We start from the raw sequence: 21,855 nt of genomic DNA, 5'->3' as shown, positions 1-21,855 counted from the left end.
AATTGCTTTCACGTGGCTCTCATGCGCATAGCCAGGTTGTTATAATAAACCTGAAGCTATGTACAAGGCACTGTAAAAACAAGGTGCTCTTTCAGTAATTCCTATAACAGATGCATCATAAGAAAAGAAATTCCGGGCTTTGTCAATCTTGCAGCCTGCACATATTTACAGATTAATATTTTTTTTAAAAAATGGCTCCGTTTCTCAGAATTGCTCTGTTTCTAATTCTAATTCATCCTGATCTAGAATAAAAAGTATGAGAGTCACAAGATAAAAGAGTTCTATCATATTTAAATATGAATAGGATTAAGTAGCAAAAACCTAGAAAATCCAGATTTTCCAAGCAGAAAAAAAGTGATGATGACATGCTACATATATATTTTATTTTACTGGGCCCAGTGCTGGTAAAAAGAAAGGGAAGAACATCAGCTCAACTTCTTTTCTCTATTAAAATTATTTTCTTGAACCATGAATATGGGATCCAAAGTCTTTACTGAAAAATGAAAAATAGAAGATGAATGCTGTGAGTGATATTGACTTTCTTACCAACAGACTAAAAACTCACCTGGAGAACAGACATACTATCAGCCCTGTGCTAATGTATTTCAACCAGTTTATAATGGCTTAGGTTTTCCTGTTGGTGTGATTAGCAAGATTCAAGCAAGTTAAAGTAAAAGTAAAGTTTGGGGCCAACTATTCTTTTTCACTAGGTGAAATAACCTCACTAGGTTATTATAGAGGGGAGGGGAACCAAAAGGAGACTCTGAGATCCAAAGAAAAAGCAGGATATAAATGTAACAATAAATAAATAACTATGAGAGCAGTTTACAAATCAAGAAATATATTCAAATAATAATAAGTAAGAACTAATAAGCCTTACCATTAATTTACCACCCATAAATTCAGAAGGAAAACCACTCAAAAAAGTTGAAAGAATCAAGTATCTCAGTTCTAATTTACATGAAAGCTGGGACATGACCACTGAGGTAAAGACAAGGCTAGAGAAAGCTCGAACAGCATTCTTCAAAATGAAAAAAGTCTTCTACAGTTACAATATAAGCCTAAAATTGAAAATCAGGCTTGTTGGATGTTACATCTTTTTTATCCTGCTCTACAGAGTAGAGAGCCTGACAGAAAGCCACTTGAAGAGACTAGAAGCATTTGAAATGTGGATTTACAGATGGCTGTTACATATACATAAACTGGATTGACAAAAATCAGAAATTTGGAGGTCATAAGACACCTGGAAAAGCCAAGGAAAATCATCAAAACCATTAAAAAGCAAAAGTTAGAATATTTTGGACATGTGATGCAACACCCAGAAAAATACGTCATACGTCACTTAATCCTCCAGGGAAAGATTGAAGGCAAACAAGGTCCAGGCAGAAGAAGAACATCATGGCTTCAAAATCTAAACAACTGGTTTGGACAAAACTTAACAGCACTTTTTCGTGTGGCTGTTGATAAAAAATAGGATTGCCAACAGGATCGCCAAAGTCCAATGACAGAAGAAGAAGGAGGAGGAGGAGGAGGAGGAGGAGGAGGAGGAGGAGGAGGAGGAGGAGGAGGAGGAGGAGGAGGAGGAGGAGGAGAAGAAGAAGAAGAAGAAGAAGAAGAAGAAGAAGAAGAAGAAGAAGAAGAAGAAGAAGAAGAAGAAGAAGAAGAAGAAGAAGAAGAAGAAGAAGAAGAAGAAGAAGAAGAAGAAGACTTACAATCAAGTTTGTCCCCTTGCTGAAATCCAAAGAAAAAGCAGGAAATAAATGTAACAATAAATAAATAACTACGAGAGTAGTTTTCAAATCAAGAAGTATATTCAAATGTAGCAGATTTTAGGATATACCTCAAGAGCCAATGATCATTCAGTGCACTTTTATTTCTTGAATGTGCTGACTTTGGATGTCACTATACATAGAAACTGTTTCTAATATCTCTGTGTTTCCTCTTTCTTTCCCTAAGAAATGTCTAATCTTCCCAGGAAACCTGACAATGAAGAATAAGCAATACTTCACAAAAGAAGAAAACACAAAGTACTGTATCTTTGGTTACCCAGCAGCTGGTTCTGGCAGTTTGAACTGATGATAACCTGACAATCTTCATTTCTAGGTCCAGGCTGGCTAGAGCTGTTAAACAGTAGTTGAACATGAACTTTACACAATTATTTTTTGGCAGCTCTGTTATAATGTATTAAGAAATTATTCTAAAGAATCTCAATTTATAGCTCTTTTTTTCCCTACAGTATCAGATGTAGTTATTGCCAACAGTATTGAATGATTGACAGTTTTTGCTTCATACAAATTAGGATGTTCTGGTAAAATTTCCTTGTTTCAGCATGCAACTAGACAATTTCAAAAGATTCATCCACTGAAATATAACTAAAATAATTAAATATGTCACAGTCTCACTTCTAATTGCCAAAATCAACAGATATGAAGCATCCAATTTCTTCTTACAGATGAACCTAAATGACTTACCAGGATGCACAAGACAGCATTCTTAGAAAACTATGGATGGCCTGAGGAATTATCCAATTATAAATCAGGGTAAGTGTAATTAATTCTGAATGTTGTTCAAGCAATCATGCAGCATCTTTTATGAGATTTAACAATCTGGAATGAGTAAGAAGAAGAAATATAAAAGACCCATTGCAAAGAGATACTTTGGTCTTAGAGGGATCAATTTTTTTGAACCCTTCAGCATATAACATAGTGACATTTAAGATCATATCAAATATTTAAGATCCTTTCAGGTGTAATCAGTGATGCTTAATCACTGAATTCCAGCAAGCCCAAGAACTTTTTTAACTGTATGTCAGAATAAAATGCTTTTTTTGAGAAATTCTTTACTGTTGGAACTTATTTCATAGAGATCTACAGAAAATTGGTAGATCAAAAGAGACAGTCTTTGCCCTATATCTCCCTCCTAGCTATGCTAAATGTGGAACCAACATCATATATTTTCTGTTCATTTTATTTCTTTTTTAGTAGCTTCAGAATTTCATTGTGCTTGCCAATCATTTCTGAGGTATCATCTGACACAAAACACCTCTCTAGGCTGAATCCTAAATCTTAGTGATATTTTCAGTATATTTTGCAATATTTTCAGCAGTAGCAGGTCCAGAAAATGAATCCTAACTAAAACCTGAGTAACTTCAAAGCTGAAAAATCTTGTTAGAGTTGCTATCCGTACAGTACACACTAAAAATGTTTGTGGCTCTTATTTTAATCACCTCAAAATTATGGTATATTTGCACATTATTTGATGATAGAATTATAAATGATTTTATAAAAATTAGAAACATGTTGGTGGACACTGGTTTAACAAACTTCAGATTTAATGGCCTACATCTTCTCAGTCTAGACTAGTGTTTCTGTCCCAGCAATGTTAAATCTACCCAGCAATAGGTAGATTTCAACTGCCAGAATTCCCAGCCAGCATGCTGGCTGGCAGACTAAGGAATTCTGGGAGTCAAAGTCCACACATCACAAAGTTGCTGAAGTGAACAATTAAAAATGATCTAGAGGCTTGCCACAATTGGAGCCACATGGTGACTAATCCACTGCTCATGTCTGCCATTTCACTGTTTATGAAAACACCTCTGGATCTTGAATCTGCCTGACTGCCCTGGTTTTTGGGTCTTTCACGCCCTAATCCTCTGCCTCCGTTTTGCCTCTTTGTGGCCTCTAATCCTCAGACTCCATGTGGCTCATCTTTGACACAACAATTTGCCATGTTTGTGCTTGCTGAGTCACCTTCAATCACAGTTCAAGCTGCGGCACACAAAAGCCCAGAGCTCACACTGCCTCTTGCTCCTCAGCTGAGGCTAAAATTCCTTTTATTTCTTGAGGGGGAGGGAGCTTCTGATCCATTCAGGACTTGATGAACATTCACATTTCACAGATGCCCTTCTTCCCATTCATCTGGTAATCCTCTTGGATGGTACCGATGTACCCAGTGTAGTGGATAATGTAACTGGCTTCTGAGCAGCTGCATGTACATTTTTTAGCTGTTTCACAGCTTACAGTGTGCATGCCAAGGGCAATTGTGTCATGTGTGTTTTTTAAAAGTGAATCCTCATTTCTGTACTCAGTATTCTATCACTGTGTTTTATATGCTGGACAAGAATTTCCCAACGTATAGGAGATTTTTTTTAAAAAAATTATTTTTTTATATTAATCCTAAACTTTTTGGTGAGAGAAGGATGCCTTCGAGTCATTCTTGTTTCCCAGTGACTGTCTGATCTTCTCCTTATCTCTGTAGTTTTCTTGCAAGATTTTCCTTAGGAATCCAATAGTTATTTTATGTATACAGGTAGACCTTGATTTATGACCCCAATTGTGCCGAAAATTTCTGTTGCTGACACAGTTGTTAAGTGAATTTTGCCCCATTTTACAATCTTTCTTGCCACAGTTGTTAAGTGAATCACTGCAGTTAAATTAGTTGTTATGAATCTGATTTCCCCACTGACTTTGCTTGTGGGAAGCTTGAAAAAGCTGATCACATGACCCCATGGCACTGCAACCATCATGAATATGAGTCAGTTGACAAGCATCTGAATTTTGATCACGTGACTGTGGGAATGCTGCAAGAGTCAAAAATATGAAAAACAGTCATGTCACTTTTTTCAGTGCTGATGTAACTTTGAATGGTTCACTAAATGAACAGTTGTAATTAGGACTGTATTCCCTGCCTGATTTACTTCCATATGTGTGAGGATCTCTTATTCTCACAACGAAGTTTTGATTAGCAGAAAATCAGGACACAATCAGAGAATACTTTCACATTTGAAAGATGGTAGCTTTGCTTTAATTAAATGTTCTAATAGTAGTGTACATTTTTACTGGATACTGAATAAGCAAAACCTATTCTTTATTGTTAGAAAAATGCATACATGTAGATAGTTTTTGAGTCAGCCTTGACTCCTGACAACTAGTCCTTGAAGTTTTGCTGGCAACTTTTTTAAAGTAGTTTTCTATTTCCTTCTTCCTAGGACAGATAAGGTGATTACACCAAATTCTCAGGCTGCCTAAGCAGAAGTAAAACTTAACAGTCTGGCACTTTCTTACATGATGCCTTTAACTGAGAGAGAGAAAGAGAGAGTCTCTGCAGGTTTAAATAGAATTTAAAGAGGAAGGAAAGGAAGGAGATTGGTTGGTAGGTGGGTAGGTAGGAAAGAAGGAAGGTTTATTTGCCATGGTAGCCGATGGTGTTGTTGTTGGAGCTTGGGAGGGGGGAGAGCAGAACAAGGTTTTAAGTAATACTACCAAAGCCATTTGGTTCAGATTTTAAGCATACTTCTATGCCCTGTATACTGCAATAAAATATCTATTTAAGAGATTATTAACAAGCTGTTTCCTGAGATAAGGTAACTGATTTGCTATCTGCAAACTGTGTGGAAGTTTTTCTTCTCCTTTTCCTGTTCACTGTCATTTAAAATATGCTGCATCATGTGCTTATGGTTTTTAAAGTCTGTTTTGTAGTTTTTTCTTCACAGGCCTGTTAGCTTTTTCCTTTAATTATCTGCACATTGTTATTTTTTGGCCAGGAAGTACATTCCACCTTGAAATGTTTAACTTCCAAAGAAGCTTCTCTCTTTTTATCTTCATTGGCTTAGTGATATTTTCTATTCCAACATTATCTTCCCCAATAAACACTGTGGAACGTTACCTCTTAGCCAACGATACCTTCTTCTTCACAAATATCTCCTCTCTTTTTATCATCCTTTTAGCTACCAAGCCATTCTCATTTCTTCTCTTAGCTAATGGTTTGGGAGCTGTACCCCAAAAAGCTCTAACATAAATTTTGGCCAAGTCTAGTTAGGGTTGTCAGTGGGCAGTTTTCCAGATATGTTTATTTGCCTTGGCATTTGGATCTGAATCTTGGGTAGTTCTGTCTCCATAAATCATGTTGACTAGTTAATTAGGCATCCTAGAATCCTGGATATTGCTAAGATAATTGGTAGAATTTAATCACAATTGGTGAGATGCTATGCTCCATGGATTTTACTTTTAACTCATGAGATGTCTGTTTCAGTACAATGTAAAATCTTTGTTTTCTGTTTCATACGTATAAAAAGTTCTTACTGAGAAGCAAGCAAAAATGCTGATTCAATTATATTTTATTCAGCTATCACACATTTTCAGTTATTTTATGGTGAATGGTCTTCATGTCTTCAACAAGATTAAATGCAGGAGTGGGCTGCTGCCGGTTGTAACAACTGGTTCACTCAGCACCGAAAATGTGAGTACATGCGGCCTTCCGTGCATGCGCACGGCTTCAAAAACATGGCAATATAGGACAGAATAGCGCCAGGGCGTACTGGTTTGCTCGAACTGGTCCGAACTGACAGCAGCCCATCTCTGGTTAAATGTTGTCTGGAAACTATGGTAACTTACCATTCTTATCAAATGACAAAACTAGTTTATTTAGTGGGGAAAGTGAATGATTGAATTGTAAAACACAGATGCATTTTAAGCCTCTGCCTGCTTATACAGCAGCAGATACAGCTGTGTTCTGTGAAGTTTACTCCTGAATAAGCGTGCACTAGCTAACAGCCTTACTAAATTACCCTAAGCAATTCAGTTCTGTCTCCAACATTATATCTGCATGCAAATATTATGAAGTAGCCAAGTTATGCAGCTTAATGAGAAAATTATCAACATATAGGATCATTCCACAGCCTTTTTGGCCTAATATCAAGCCAAGCTATAGAATATTTATATCCCTTTGTACCTTAGAGAACCCAACTATCTGTAATAGAATTTCAATCTATCTCTCTCATAGGTGCCCTTTTAGAGATGACCCTTTAACTGTCACATTGTACTGTATGGCTTACTTTGCTTCACTAAGTTTGCAATAAAAATTACCTAGCCCTCCTGAGGTGTAGCTATAATTATAATTTAATGACAAATTCAAAGGCATCCCTTCATATTGTGTGGAAGAAGACAATGGTAAACCACTTTTGTATTTTTACTGAAAGCCCACATGGATAGAAAATATAAAATGATTAATGATATAGTGCCAGATGATGGGTCCTTCAGATCAGGTAGCACTCAATATGCTACTGAGAAAGAGCTGAGAATCTTTCAGAATACTAATGACATTTATGACCTGGTTAAATTAATGCCTTCAGGATATCTAGTTGCTGATGTTGACATGCAAGCACAGAAGGATCTGAAGGTACTAAGACATAATTAGAGTGGGAACATGGAATGTAAGAAGCATACACATTGAAAAGCTTAACCGGGAAAGATGAAATAAATTGACTAAACATTGACATCAGTAAATTGAGATAACAGGAATTAGACATTTTCAGTCAGAAGATCACACTATTTACTATTCAGGACATGAAAAACAAAAAAAGATATACCATTTCTTTCATAGTAGGGAAAAGTAAAGCAAGAACAATACTTGGTTATAAGGCAATCAATAATCAAATAACATTAATTATACTTTGCAGACAACTCTTTAATTTGATGATTATCTAAGATTATGTTCCAACCACTCATGCATAACAAGAAGCATTCGATGAGTTTTATGATCAAGTTAAATTTGAAATTGTCAGAACATGCAAACAAAATGTGCTATTGGTGGTTAGAGATTGGAATGCCAAAATTAGAGATTTTAAGAAGAAAAATAAAGTTGGCCGAGGACAGTGGTTGAGGGACCACGATGTCACAGGGGGACTCCAATGGCTTGAAGAGGTATTATTATTTAGATCTTGTGTTAAGTCTTCAGAGTCTGTAGCAGGGGTGAAATCCAGCAGGTTCTGGAGAACCAGTAGCGGAAACTTTGAGCATTCAGAGAACTGGTAGTGGAAATTTTGAGTAGTTCGGAGAACTGGCAAATGCCATTTCTGGCTGGCCCCAGAGTGGGGTGGGAATGGAGATTTTGCAGTATCCTTACCCTGAGTGGGGTGGGAATGGAGATTTTGCAGTATCCTTCCCCCCAGGAGTGGGGAGGGAATGGGGATTTTGCAGTATCCTTACCCTGAGTGGGGTGGGAATGGAGATTTTGCTCCTTCCCCTGCCACACCCACCAAGCCACACCCACCAAGCCACACCCACAGAACTGGTAGTAAAAAAATTTGGATTTCACCACTGGTCTGTGGCCATGTTCTGTGGCAACAACAGGTATTTAAAGGATGCCTATAAAGAAAAGGTTGAGAACCACTGACCTAGAACACTGAATGAAGCAAGAGAATAACTACTAATTTCTGTCAAACCAATTACGTCTTCATTGCAATACAGGCTTCAAACAACCAGCATAATGGTTGTATAAATGGCTATCACCAGATGGGTACACAGGAATCAAATTTGCTATATTATTGGTAGAAAGAATTGAAAAAGGTCAATTATAACAGCAAAGACACAGCCAATCCTATTGCAGCATTGCTATCATCTTCACTTTACAGTAATTGGGGCTGTAACTTCTGTCACTAAGTGACACAATTATAAAGTGCAATATCAAGTAATGGGACTAAATAGCAACTCCAGCACTTCCAATTGCCATCATTAAGTGAATCTTATGATACCCTTAAGTGTGACATCATGTGCTCAACATCCTGCCAGCTTCGCCATTGCCTTTGCTTGTCAGAAACTGATGGTGGAGGTAGCAAATGACAATTACATGATTGTGGGATGCCGCGATGACATAATGGGAGCTGATCAACAAGCACATGCATTGTGTTCATGTAACCCCAGGGACACTGCAAGGGCCACAACTATAAAAAGTGGTTATAAGTATCACTTATTTTCAATGCTGTCACAAGTTCTAATGATCACTGAAGCAAACGGTTGATTGCTCAAAGAATGAGCAGCATCTGAAACTACAACTGTGCATGCACCAGCCTGAATTATGCACGTACTAGTTTCGCGTTAGCTGAATTTTGGGGTGCATTAAATGCAACCTGGATTCAGTTTACAATCATACCGAATAGAATATCCCATTAACTAATCACAATAAAGGATGAACCAATGAACAATAACTGTTTCAAAGAAGATCAAAGATGTCTCCATGTTAGCAAAGGAGTAAAACAGTGCTATGCTTATTCAACCTGTATGTGGAATATATATTGAACAACGTTAGATTGGGAAAAATGTGCATATTTTTAAAATTGGACAAGGAACATTAAAAATCTGCACTATGCTGGTGAAAATACCGGTACTTTGGTATCAAATGTCCAGCATGATCGGGTAATGAAAGTCAAGGAGCATGGTGGAAGTATGGGACTAAGATTAAATACAACGACCGAGATAATTATGACCTCAACAAGTCTTAGAACTGAAAATGAAGATAAAATGGTGACTAGTTTCTGTCTTTTAGATCAACCATCAACATTAAAAGAACCAGCAGTCAAGAAACACACTGCAGACTAGCACTTGGTAGAACAGCCATGAAGACCTTGGAAGAGATATTCAAAGGCCATGAAGTGCCTACACCAGGGATCTGCAACCTTAAACACTCAAAGAGATATTTGGACCTGTTTTTCCCACAGAAAAGAAAACACTGGGAGCCACAAAACCTGGGTGGGCATGGCCAACACAATGTCCCTCCCACCCAGTCACATGAAACCCCCCCCCTTGCCTACCATGGTTTTGTGGCTCCGGGTGTTTTCTGTGGGAAATGGATCTCTCTCTCTCTCTCTCTCTCTCCCACTCACTCACTCTCTCTTGTTTTTTTCTTTTTCCTCTCCCTCTGCCTCTCTCATAAAGGTGGCGAGAGCAGCGGTATAAGCCACAGCCGGGTGGGGTCAGTACTCTAGACTTGCAACTTGCTCTCACCGCCTCCACGGCCTGATCGTTGCTCTCACAGCGCCTTGCGCAGCACACTTAAATTTAGCGCACTTCACAATGGGGGAGATGACATACCCTCCTCCTCCTCATGGAGCCCATTACAATGCAGAGCATCAGCCTCAGCAGGGCCAGGCCAGTGTCTCAGGGCAGAAAGAAAGTCGCTGTCTCCCCAAGTGACCAAGGTACGTGCAGCACCAAGAAGCACCAGAAGAAGCACCCACGAGATGAGAGGCAAATACAGGGGTGCTTCCCTCCCACTCTGGAATATTGTTGTGTCTTGCCCGCCCTCAGAGCAGCCAGGGCCTTCTTATCTGCTCCCGAACACGGAGGAATGTATGCCTTCCAGCCCCAGTCCTGGCTCCATGCCCAGACAAACTGCAGAAGAAGGAGCATCTCCCTGCCCCAGCCCTGACTCCATGCCCAGGCAAACGGAGCAGCTAGACCCCTCCCCCTCCTCCACAGCAGGTGAGCCTGAGGAGGGTTTACTCCCAACAACAGCTGATTGGAGTAATCCTCGCATCAGAAGATTGGATAGGCGGAGGCAACAGAAGGGAGGGAGGGGCAGGCCTTAATGAGTGCTGAGTCATGGAGCCACACCCCATGGCCTATATAAAGGATCTACTTTCTGGCAGTCTCTGAGTCAGGCAAAAGTCGAACTTATCTTGCTGAAGTCACTTACTGGTCTCCTGCCTGCTCTGAGGACTTTGCTAGGACTTTGGGCAGAGCTGCAGAGGCAAGCCTGATTCGGATTTCCCTGACCCAGCCGTCAGTGGAGGAGTGGGACACGACAAATATGGAACGGGTCCACATCCCGCTGTTGCCCTTACCTTCTCAGGCCATGCAAGGAGTGACTGGGAAGGAAGGGTGAGGGATGGAGCCAGCCAGTGGACAGGGAGCCACAGCAGGGGGATGAAAGAGCCACAAGCTGCTCAGGAGCCACACATTGCCAACACCCACTCTAGAGAACTCTTTAATCCTGAACTTGAAAGGAAAAAGAAGAGGAAACCAGCAGCAAGTTGGACAGACTCAATTACAATCCCTGACATTAAGTTTCCATTCTTCTTTTTCTAATCATTTTTGGAAATTGCTTCTCAATTACTTTTCAGCTATTAGAAACCTTTGGATGGACAAGCTTGAAAGTATCAGATGCATTTGCCTTCAATCCTTGATGAAAAAAAATTTTAACTACAAATTTAAGATCTTTAAAAAAACTTGAAATAAACAATAACGTTGATTAAATCTTTTATTTCAGAAAGCCACAAATGGGGCTTGTAAGAACTAGATACATTTTAAATAAGATTTGGGAATTAATTATAAAGAATTCTTCCCATGGGAAAATGCTTTTGTTTTGATTTTTTTAAAACATTGGACACTATATGAACAAAAGATTTCAGTTAAAGAAGAACACATAAACTTGAATGAGGTATGGAATGGCACAAAATATTCTAACACTGGAAATTTTGAAAGACACTTTTGAAAATTAAGTCAAAAGTTAATATTAACAATGTCACCAGTAATACCTGCCTCTATGGATAAACTGTGTCTAAACGATGCTATGAAAGAAGAACAACTTTTACCTGACAACACAGGGACTACGCAGAAATTTGGATTTACAAAGGACAAATGTATTTATTTCTTTATTTTTCAAACTTATATGCTGCTCCAAACAGCATATGCCATATGCCATATGCATTGAATGAAATGCCACATAAACATTAAAATAATAAAAGGTTACAAGAATGACACAGAAAAAGATGCACTTGATATACAAAAGAAACTATCTGATGTTTTAATAATTAAAAGTGACATACAAATAATAAGCCAAGAGAGTGACCTGGATATTCTTTCTATACTGGATTTACAAAATAAACTTTGAAGAATCTTCTGAAAATCTATGCTATTATTTCAATAAACTTGAAAAGATTAAGCTTGTTAGAAGTAAAAGGAAAAGATACAAAGTTGGTTTATTTGTTCAAAGATAAAATGAATAAAATCTGATAACCCTTAATGGATTTTGCTGATACTGAAATGACAATGCTTTAGGGAAATGTTTACAGATAAGAGAAGGGTATGGGAATAAAAGATCATGTATTGTAATTTAAAAGGAGGTAAAATAAGGTAAAGGTAAAGGTTTCCCTCGCACATATGTGCTAGTTGTTCCCGACTCTAGGGGTCAGTGCTCATCTCCGTTTCAAAGCCGAAGAACCAGCGCTGTCCGAAGACGTCTCCATGGTCATGTGGCCGGCATGACTAAATGCCAAAGGCAGTCGGAACACTGTTACCTTCCCACCAAAGGTGGTCCCTATTTTTCTACTTGCATTTTTTACGAGCTTTCGAACTGCTAGGTTGGCAGAAGCTGGGACAAGTAACAGGAGCTCATCTCGTTACGTGGCACTAGGGATTCAAACTGCTGAACTGCCGACCTTTTGATCAACAAGCTCAGTGTCTTAGCCACTAAGCCACTGCATCCCCGGAGGTAAAATACTAAATACTAAAATTGTTTATACAGTTGTAAGGTTGGAAGTCACTTCTTTATATATTTCTTTTCTTTTCCTTTATTATTTATCTTTTCTATTTTTCTATCCTTATTTAGTTTGCATTTTTACTATTGTAATTATAACCTTTGACAAAAAAAATTGGGGGGGAAAAATATACTCAATTACAGAAGCAATGGTCAACCATTGGACGGATCAGGCTGGGAATTCTCAGTGTGGTGGGTAAGAGTCAATATCAACTTGATGGTACAAAATCTGTCAAATAGAAAATTGTATTCATTTCCTGATTTCCTGTTATAATCAGCAGGAGTTATAGATATTCAAGTTCAGATTTGAACTAAATCACAGTCTCAAAATCAATCCAAAGTGAAGTGCCTGCTTTCTGATCACCAAATAATAATCTATACTAAAACACAAAAGCTTATTGTATCATGAAGAGACAGGAAAGTTTGAAACTTTAACCCCTTAAATCTAAATTCAGAAGGCAAAAACCCATAACTGATCAATCACATGCACCCATATTTTAAGGTATAAAGGGGTTTTTCATTTATCCATATAAACAAGACTTATCAGTTCACAACACAGTTGGTTCTGTAGCCCATCCCTCAACCTGAAAGGAAAACACGTTTTGAAAATTTCAGACTATTTTCTGAAAAAGTACATTTGTTTTCCATGAAAAATACAATCTGTCTCATCCCAACCTGTATTTCTGGGTCACTCGAGACATTTAAACTGCACTTATAATTAACAGCTATTTTTAAACAGTGAAAAAATAGAGCACTGGTGAGGTACAAAAGCATTAAAATTGCCCCAGTTTTTGCTTTTCAATAGGACACACTACTGCAATATGCTTCAAGATCAAAGAGTCCTCAGTAGAAAAAGACAGGCCGATCAGTGGGGATAAATAGTTCCCATTATGATGGTGTAAGAAAAGGGCTCTTTCAATTGAAACAATTTAATAACCACATTCATTACATTGGTGTCCACTTGGTTTTTATCTGAGCAATTTTTGCATAACTGGGGAGCAAGTTCAATTGAATTTATTCTCTAGAAATTAAGATGTGCTGGGTCTGAATGCTCAAAAATTAAGCGCTAATAGCCTGCAAAGCAGTTGTCGTGAGATTTTTTTTTTTCCCTGGATATAGTCAGATCTGCTTACCTCTAATTATGTCAAATACTACATTCCCTAAAATATACCAAAATGTTCGTTAGCTGTTTCAAAGCAGCTAAGATTACTTTAAAAGAGCTTCTGATTTTGAGCAACTTCATAAAATCATGTTATGAAAATCAAGAGTTATGTGTCAACAATGCCGTATATAAACTCTCCTATCGGGGGACTGGGGATGAGAAGAGCTAGAACTGGGTGGTGGGGTTTTTTTTAGCAGTCCTGCTATGCAAAACAACCAAGCAGTGTCACCAGGGTGACATTTCCAGCAACAATTTTTTAAAGAACAAAAGAGTCATTGATAGATTTCTTTCTTGTTCCAACACTGACTTCAGCTGCGGACACCTAGGTATTAGAAATGAGCTGAGTTCTCTACCAATCAGCCTGGTTCAGAATGATTTAAGTTTGTAAATTCTGTGCCACACAGCAGAGCAATGTACAAAATGAATTGCAGGGTTTCATTTTTCTTTTTCTGTACAGTATATGTATGAAAGGCTATAAAAGAATGAATGTGCACAAACTTTTTTAAAGGAAAAATTGGATCAGACTTTTATTCTCAATCCAGCCAAATCTCCCTACCAGTTCCTTCCTGCTTAGCAAGCAATGAAATATTCACAAAAACTGTTTTTTAAAAAAAAACGATTTAGCATTAAACACGTTCTTGTTTTGTCTCTCTATACTGCAAAGCTAGATAGGAATAAAGAACTGTTGAAGCATCAGCTGCTTCACCAAACTCTTCTTTTCAGTTTTCTTTTTTTTTTCCAAGACAAAATGTTTAAAAAATAAGCAGGTTACATATCCCTTACTGAAAATGTGAAAATTGATACCTTTTCCAGAAGTGAAATTGCTTTTTTGTTGCCTTGTTCCTCAGATGGGATTTGCCAGATAAAAACCAAACAGGAAAGGAAAAATGTGAACAGAAAAAGAGACTTCTTGGAGAAAAGTACTCTGAACTGTCTCAGTAATAACATAATAATTATTATTCCTATTGATTATCGGGGAGGGGGGTGTATGTGCATTCTTTTTTCTAGCCATTGGACTTTCAAGGTGTTAACAATAAAAATAAAACTTAGAAACTCAACACAATTAAACTCCGTATGGAACACCGATTGAGAAAGTATGACTGCATAGGAACGTCTTGACTCCTTTTCTGAAAGCAGAAAGAATTGCTGTAGGGTTAACTGCATTTCTCAAGGGGTTGTATTTCATGGGAACAACATCGGAGAAGACCTTATTCGGTGAGCTTCACAAGTGGACCTCAGATAATCTGGGGGTCATTAAGAGGTTTTTTGGAACCCTTATAAAAAGTCCCCTCAAAGTTTCACCAAGCAATCCAGGAAGATACTATAGTCCTGTGATGGCAAATCTACAGCACACGTGCCATAGGTGGCATCTGGAGCCATATCTGTGGGCACACGAGTGTTGCCCTAGCTCAGCTTCAGCACGCCAGCCAGCTGATTTTTGGGCCTTCTGCATTGAATTATGGTTGAATTATGGGTGTGGGCACGCACACACAGGACCCACCCATGCTCCCCCCGCTTCTGGCACGCGACGGCAAAAAGGTTAGCCATCACTGCTATAGTCTATACAGGTAGTCCTTGGCTTACAACAGTTCATTTAGTGACTGCTCAAAGTTACAACAGCCCTGAAATAGTGACTTATGACTGTTTTTCACAGTTACGACCTTTGCAGTATCCCCATGATCATGTGAACAAATTCAGATGCTTGGCAACTGGTTCATATTTATGACCACTGCTGTGTCCCAAGGTCACCTTTTGCAATCTTCTGACAAGCAAAGTCAATGGGGAAGCCAGAATCAGTTAACAACCGGGTCACTAACTTATCAACTGCAGTGATTCATTTAACAACTGTTGCAAGAAAGTTCATAAAATCGGGCAAAACTCACTTAACAAATGTCTGTTAACAACAGAAATTTTGGGCTCAATTGTGGTCATAAATTGAGGACTACCTGTAGTGTCAACAGCTATTGGAAAATCCAAGCAAAGTGTATGATTTACTTCTCCCATCCATTTTTTTTATACATAATAGAGCTTGATCGCTCAACAGTGAGACACTGGTGAAGCAGACACAGCAGTGCCTGTATTTTCTGCAACACATGAGAAAAATACATCTTCCTTCCCCGGTCCTTACCACTTTCTATAGAGGGACGATGGAGAATATTCTTTCCATCATAAGGTGCAGTGGTTAGAATGCAGTACTTCAGACTATTTCTGCTGACTGCCGGCTGACTGCAATTTGGAAGTTCGAAATTCACCAGGGTCAAGGTTCACTCAGCCTTCCAGCCTTCCAAGGTCAGTAAAATGAGGACCCAGATTGTTGGTGGCAATATGATGACTCTGTGAATTACTTAGAGAAGGCTGTAAAGCACTGTAAAGCGGTATATAAGCCTAAGTGCTATTGCTATTACTGTCTGGTTTTGAAGCATAGTGCTTCAGACAGGAAGGTAGTACAGACAGTGGTGAGGATGGCTGAAAAGATCATTGGTAATTCACTTCCTTCTATCCAGGACATAGCATGTAAGCAATGATTGAGCAGGTTACGCAGTATTATCAGGAACATTTACACATCCTTTTCATGATCTGTTTTCCTTGTTACCTTCTGGGAGAAGGCTTCGTGGTATCCAAAGCAGAACAACGAGATTCAGTCACAGTTTTGTTCCATACAGTGTCAATGTCAACCTTGTGAATTCTCAAGTTTCCTCTTTCCACTATGTATTCAAAATGGACAGTGTGGATAGGATAGGATAGGATAGGATAGGATAGGATAGGATAGGATAGGATAGGATAGGATAGGATAGGATAGGATAGGATAGGATAGGATAGGATGATAAGATACACACACACGTGTGTGTGTGTCTGTGTGGGTGTGGGTGTAGATATATATATTTATGCATATAGCATGTGTATATATATAGAGAGAGCATGGGTAGATATATACTTCCTTTTGAGAGCAGGCAACAGAACTTCATTTTTAAGGTGTACCAGTGTGCTCAAGGTAAAAATGAAAATAAAGGTTATCTTATATCTTACCTTATCATCTTATCCTATCCTATCCTATCCTAATCATCTCAATCTGGTATAGTATAAATGCACTGGATACAACTCCTGAGATTGATACCCAATTGGCTATGCTGACTATGTATTATAAGGGATTCTAGCCCAGTGCATCTGACAGGCCCTTCTGTGTAGTCCAGCATATCTACAGATCACTGAGTTGCAGAAGGCTACGTCTGCAAGTATCTGAGGAGGGTAGAAAACATTTGCAAGCAAACGTTATGTGGTGTGTGTGTTTTTTTGTATGTGTATGCAGACACAAACGTATACTAATTACAATAAGCTATGCCAGCTTTATTTTTCAGTACATTGTTTCCTGCCTTGGAGCTCAAATAACAGTGCAACAGCAGCATGAAATGTGGTTATAATAGCCTGAGACCACATTTCCTGAAAGTAAAACATAGGAGATAATAGTGTGAAGGTACAAATTAAATGCAAATAAAACAGAATCTCTATTGTTGCTAATCCTTGGATTTGATTGCAGTGAGGAAATTAACTATCATGTTTAACCTCTTTGTATACAACCAACGAATTATTAAAAGTTCTGTGTGTGTGTGTGTGTGTTTATGTGTATGTGTGCATTCATACACAAGTTTAACTTTTTGCTTTTGCTTTTTCCTTTCTTTTTTTCACTTTGAGAAAACCATCTCTCACTTTATAATGAGGTAATTAAAAAAGAATTTGGGCCCATGATCTTAAATTCATCAATTTCATTTTAAAGTGTTTACAGCGTGTTAACTAGAATTGAAGTGGGTATAGAACTGAAGTGAGAATATCGGAAGGGATAGTAAGTAATGCAAGATGAGGAGAAAAAGCAAAAAGTATATGTGAAAGTTTTTTTTTTTAAAAAAAAGGGTATGAACATGTCTGCCTGGAAGAAAGAGAATGCAGCAAGTATTTTAGGCAGAGTTGTTCTCCACACTGGAAAATAACCAATTCCAAAAAAAAATTGGTTATGCTGGTCTTTGAAAATAAGAAATAGCAAAGTACTTACTAATCAAGGCAACTTTTAAAAAGCTGAATCCAGCACCATTTATAAAACTGGGATCTCAAACTTTTCAATGTCACGACCCCTAAACTTTCAAATAGGATTAACCTTTCTCATCATCTTGTTATCACAACTTCAAGAATCTGCTCTAAAAATATAGTTTAACTAAAGCTAAACTGAAACCCTTGAGAAATATAGTTGTTTTCAAATATAAGACAGATAAGGTGGGGGGAATCTTCCATATAAAGAATTCCCTTGAGCTGGATGGCATTTTTCAATAATAAAAGGTAAGAAAACTTAGTCCTGGTTGCTTTACTCAGAGAACCAAAGACATAAGGAGGAATATCTTGAGTATGGGGGAGGGGGATGAAAGTACAAGTGCTTAAAGTTCTCATTATTTAACTCTCGTATCCATTACCCACTAATATTGCTAATATGGTATTTTAAAGTCTTTACTAGTATGAACCATCTGCTGTAATTCTAACTCACTAACCAAATTTCAGCTTGGAACTTCATTGATATGATACATTGTTGTGATCAATGATCTACATAGACGTACATATGCACAGGCAAAAATGTGGCAAGACTATTATTTGAGGTAGTAATATTAAAATAATCAATGGAAATTACGTTCTTCATCAGAAGCTTAAATCCCAATATTTTCAATACCATAGGGAGCAAAAACAAACAGTCTCCTTTTTCCTTCTTTTCTTGGACAGGCTAGCTGTGGGAAACTCCAGAATGCAATCCTTCAATTTTGAAAGTACTTGCCAATCCAATTCCTATCAGAGATGCTCTGAGCTTTTCTTTTGACTGCCTGGACAAACAGGAAAAATGTGTCTGTTGGGCCTAACTGCTCTGTTAAGTGCAAAACTTTAATAACAGGTTTCCATGGACTAAGCCAAAAAATATTCCCTGAATTTGACCAGTGGATATGGACTGCAGGAAATGTGGAGCAAGGAGACAAATTTTGAGAAAATGATCCTGAAAAGCAGAAAGAACTGTAGGTACAAATGGGTTAACGGCATCAACTTTGTGATGGTGTCTGTGGTTCTTTCTGAAAATTTCAAATGTGACTGCTCAAAACAATTAGAACCACTGCCAATCTTTCCAGAGTTGATTCACGACTACAGTTGCTTCTCTTTACTTCAGTGGTAAAATCCAGCCGGATCTATCCAGCTCACGCGAACCGGTAGTGCCAGGAGGCTCCGCCCACCTGCTGGGACATCCGCCCACCCGCTGGGACATCATTATGTCCGGTTTTTGATACACGCTCACATTCCTGAACTGGTAGCAAAGGTAAGTGCATTTCACCACTACTGTACTTGTGATGAACTTGACACTGTTGTAGAAAAACTCTTCTTCCAACAATTAAATAAATGAATTCATCGTGACTATTATGTCAGGAAAGCTTTATAATTTACAATCCTGTTATCCAGCTACTCTATATCACAAGACATAATGATGATTGTTGCTGTTTTCTTCCCAAAACACTAGTGTATGATGTATTTGGCTTCCATCAAAGTTTGAATGGTTTTTTTTCCAGTTTACACCAAAAAGCTTCATAAGATAATGGAGGATCATATTTTTACCTTTGAAAAAGCACAGTACCACTATTAAAGAATGTTTCCTTGTGAGCCATGTAAGGGAGATATTATTTGGACATTTGAAGTGCAACGACAATAAAATGACAATGAAATTAAAACATAAAAATCCACTTCATATACACACATATTATGTTCTAACTAAAAAATATTCCTCAACCTAGTGTTTTCCATACGGAGTGCTCATTATCTCTAGTTAGCAATGGCCATTGGTTATTTTATCAGGATATATTATTATAAAATAATTGGAAGGAGATGGAAAACAATGCACAGTAGCCTGAAAATTTAAACTTCATGTTTCTGGTATAACATCTGAACTGAGAGCTCATTCCATGCCTTTTCTTATAACAGGTCTCTCAGGGATAGTAACTCATCCATTTTTTGGTCAGGAAAAAGCATAACCTTTTCTTTCTCGTGTTATTCTATAAGAGCGTGGAAAGGATGTCTTGTCAACTCTTATGATACATGAAGCTTCAGCTAATTTTATCAAGAAAGGACAAAAGAAGGGCTACCTAGCAAAGTCATGATAAACTATGGATAATGGGAGGAAATTAATATGGTTTGGCATTAAGTGAACAAGCAGTCAAGGAGCTCTGAACTTGTGTGTTCCCTGCTGAAATCATGTTTCTTTGTCAATTTCTGGAAACTAAAACAATTGCTGCATTCATTTATATAATATGCCCAAAGATTTATAAACTGTAAGTGCTTTTATCGTTTCTAAGGGTTATTGAAGCCTCTTTCTTTCTTTCTTTCTTTCTTTCTTTCTTTCTTTCTTTCTTTCTTTCTTTCTTTCCTTCCTTCCTTCCTTCTTTTCCTTCCTTCCTTCCTTCCTTCCGTCTTTCTTTTTTCTTCAGGCCGCCCAATATTAATGAAAATAGCAAGAAATCATTGCATGCTAATATTAGCCATGAAACAAGCCAGTCAATTTCTGTCTCAACCAATAGATCAACATTTGGTTCATTTTTTAAAAAAGTGGAAACCCTGCATTTGCAGCAAAACACTAGGAAAAAAATAAGACTCTAATATATACCATAAGCTATTCCTGGTAAAAGAGATGAGTTATTAAATACTCAAGAATAAATGTTGTTACTAATATCTTGCTTTGGACAGAGCATTTGTAGCTCTAATTCTAAAGTCAGAGTCTCTAGAAAAATCCGTTATCTTTATTTTAGTTTACTTATTTATCACCATCTCCATGCAGATTCATAACAATATGAATCTGCAACGTTTTACAACAAAATTATCAATAGTATTAAATATCAAACCACCAAAGACCTCTGGAACAATTCAGTTTTAATGCTTGTATGTAGATAAGCCTGATATTCAGAGGGAAGCCATTCCACACATTGTTGGACACATTTTCAGTCCTTCTAATCTTCCCAAGCTATTTTCTCATGATGTACGTATTAAATGGCCAGTTATATCTGGAAATTGCTGCCTGCAGGTATCTAATGTTCAATCATAATTTAATTAATATCGGCATTTTGACTTGCACTAAGAAGTCTATTGGTAATCAACACAGGGTCTAAGCACAGTGTAATGTGCAGAGGTGGGTTTCAGCAGGTTCTGACCAGTTCTAGAGAACCGGTAGTGGAAATTTTGAGTAGTTCGGAGAATCGGTAAATACCACCTCTGACTGGCCCTGCCCCTATCTATTCTCTGCCTCCCAACTGATCAGTCCCAACTGATCAGAAGGAAATGGTGATTTTGCAGTAATCTTCCTCTGAAGTGGGGAGGGAATGGAGATTTTACAGTATCCTTCCCCTGCCACACCCTCCAACCAATGCCCACAGAACCGGTAGTAAAATATTTTGAATCCCACCATTGGTAATGTGCTCCTAGAAGTTGATTTTCCCAGCACATGCTCCACTACCAATTGCAGCTTCCAGATAGACTTCAAAAGTAATTCATCTAGAACATTTTACAATAACCTAATCATCTGGTGATGAAGGCATAAAATCTTGCCAGAGCTAATAGAAGCAAAGGTTTGAAGTCTTCTTAAGGCAGCTCCTGATACCTTCATAAATGTGTTTGTGTGATTTTCTTGGTAGCACTATAGAAATTATTTGACTTTGCCTTCATCCAGGATATTTTTTTCAACTTCTCAATTTAACCTACAATCCTGGGATGCCTTGCAACTTGCCATCCATGTGATTGTGCAGCACTGATTTTAACTACATCTGATCCTGCTTAGTTTTTGCAACATTTGTTTGTTTGTTTGTTTGTTTGTTTTGTTTTGTTTTGAGAAAAAGAGGGAGCAACTAAAACCAATGACATGGAACAAATCTATACCAGCTCCAGGCCTGGCATAGATTAAATGCTGATATAAGCCATCTTGGTGAGCAAGTTGAATTTGAAATCTTCTAACAGATCTTTGACCTCTCCTGACATTTCCTATAGCAACCCTGCCAAGTATACTTTTTCCTCTTTCTGACTTCAAAATTGCCAAATGACAAATTGATGGAAATCTGAATAAATCTACGGACTCTGGGATGCTCCTCAAGGAATGCACAGTTGCAGTATAAAACTACTCTGTATTTATGAAAAGGACCAATAAAGGTCATCTTGTCAAAGGATAATAAAACAAGAACTTGTATTCCAAAATTTAAAGGCTTTTATTGATATATTGTCTTTCTGGAATACACTTTTAAAATAGTTCCTTATAGCTTTTTATATTGCTAGTATGGTTTTTATACCTATCAAGATATTTGGGTTATTTTGTGCCCTACCCATTATGG

General features: G+C 37.8%; 1 long non-coding RNA gene across 8 annotated transcripts in view; it reads right to left on the bottom strand.

Moving 5' to 3' along the window:
- LOC131192314 (uncharacterized) overlaps nucleotides 1–21,855 on the bottom strand; it is a 124,964-nt gene that overhangs the window by 13,360 nt on the left and 89,749 nt on the right. The window contains exon 12 of one of the 8 annotated variants that reach the window (XR_009153699.1): nucleotides 2,472–2,606. The exons of the other annotated variants lie outside the window; for them this stretch is intronic. This is a non-coding gene — a long non-coding RNA (uncharacterized LOC131192314). The remainder of the gene's footprint in view (nucleotides 1–2,471; nucleotides 2,607–21,855) is intronic. 8 annotated transcript variants of the gene reach the window in all.

The sequence above is a fragment of the Ahaetulla prasina genome, chromosome 2, assembly GCF_028640845.1.
Source record: "Ahaetulla prasina isolate Xishuangbanna chromosome 2, ASM2864084v1, whole genome shotgun sequence".
Classification (NCBI taxonomy): Eukaryota; Metazoa; Chordata; class Lepidosauria; order Squamata; family Colubridae; genus Ahaetulla; species Ahaetulla prasina.
This window is presented reverse-complemented; position numbering and strand designations above follow the sequence as displayed.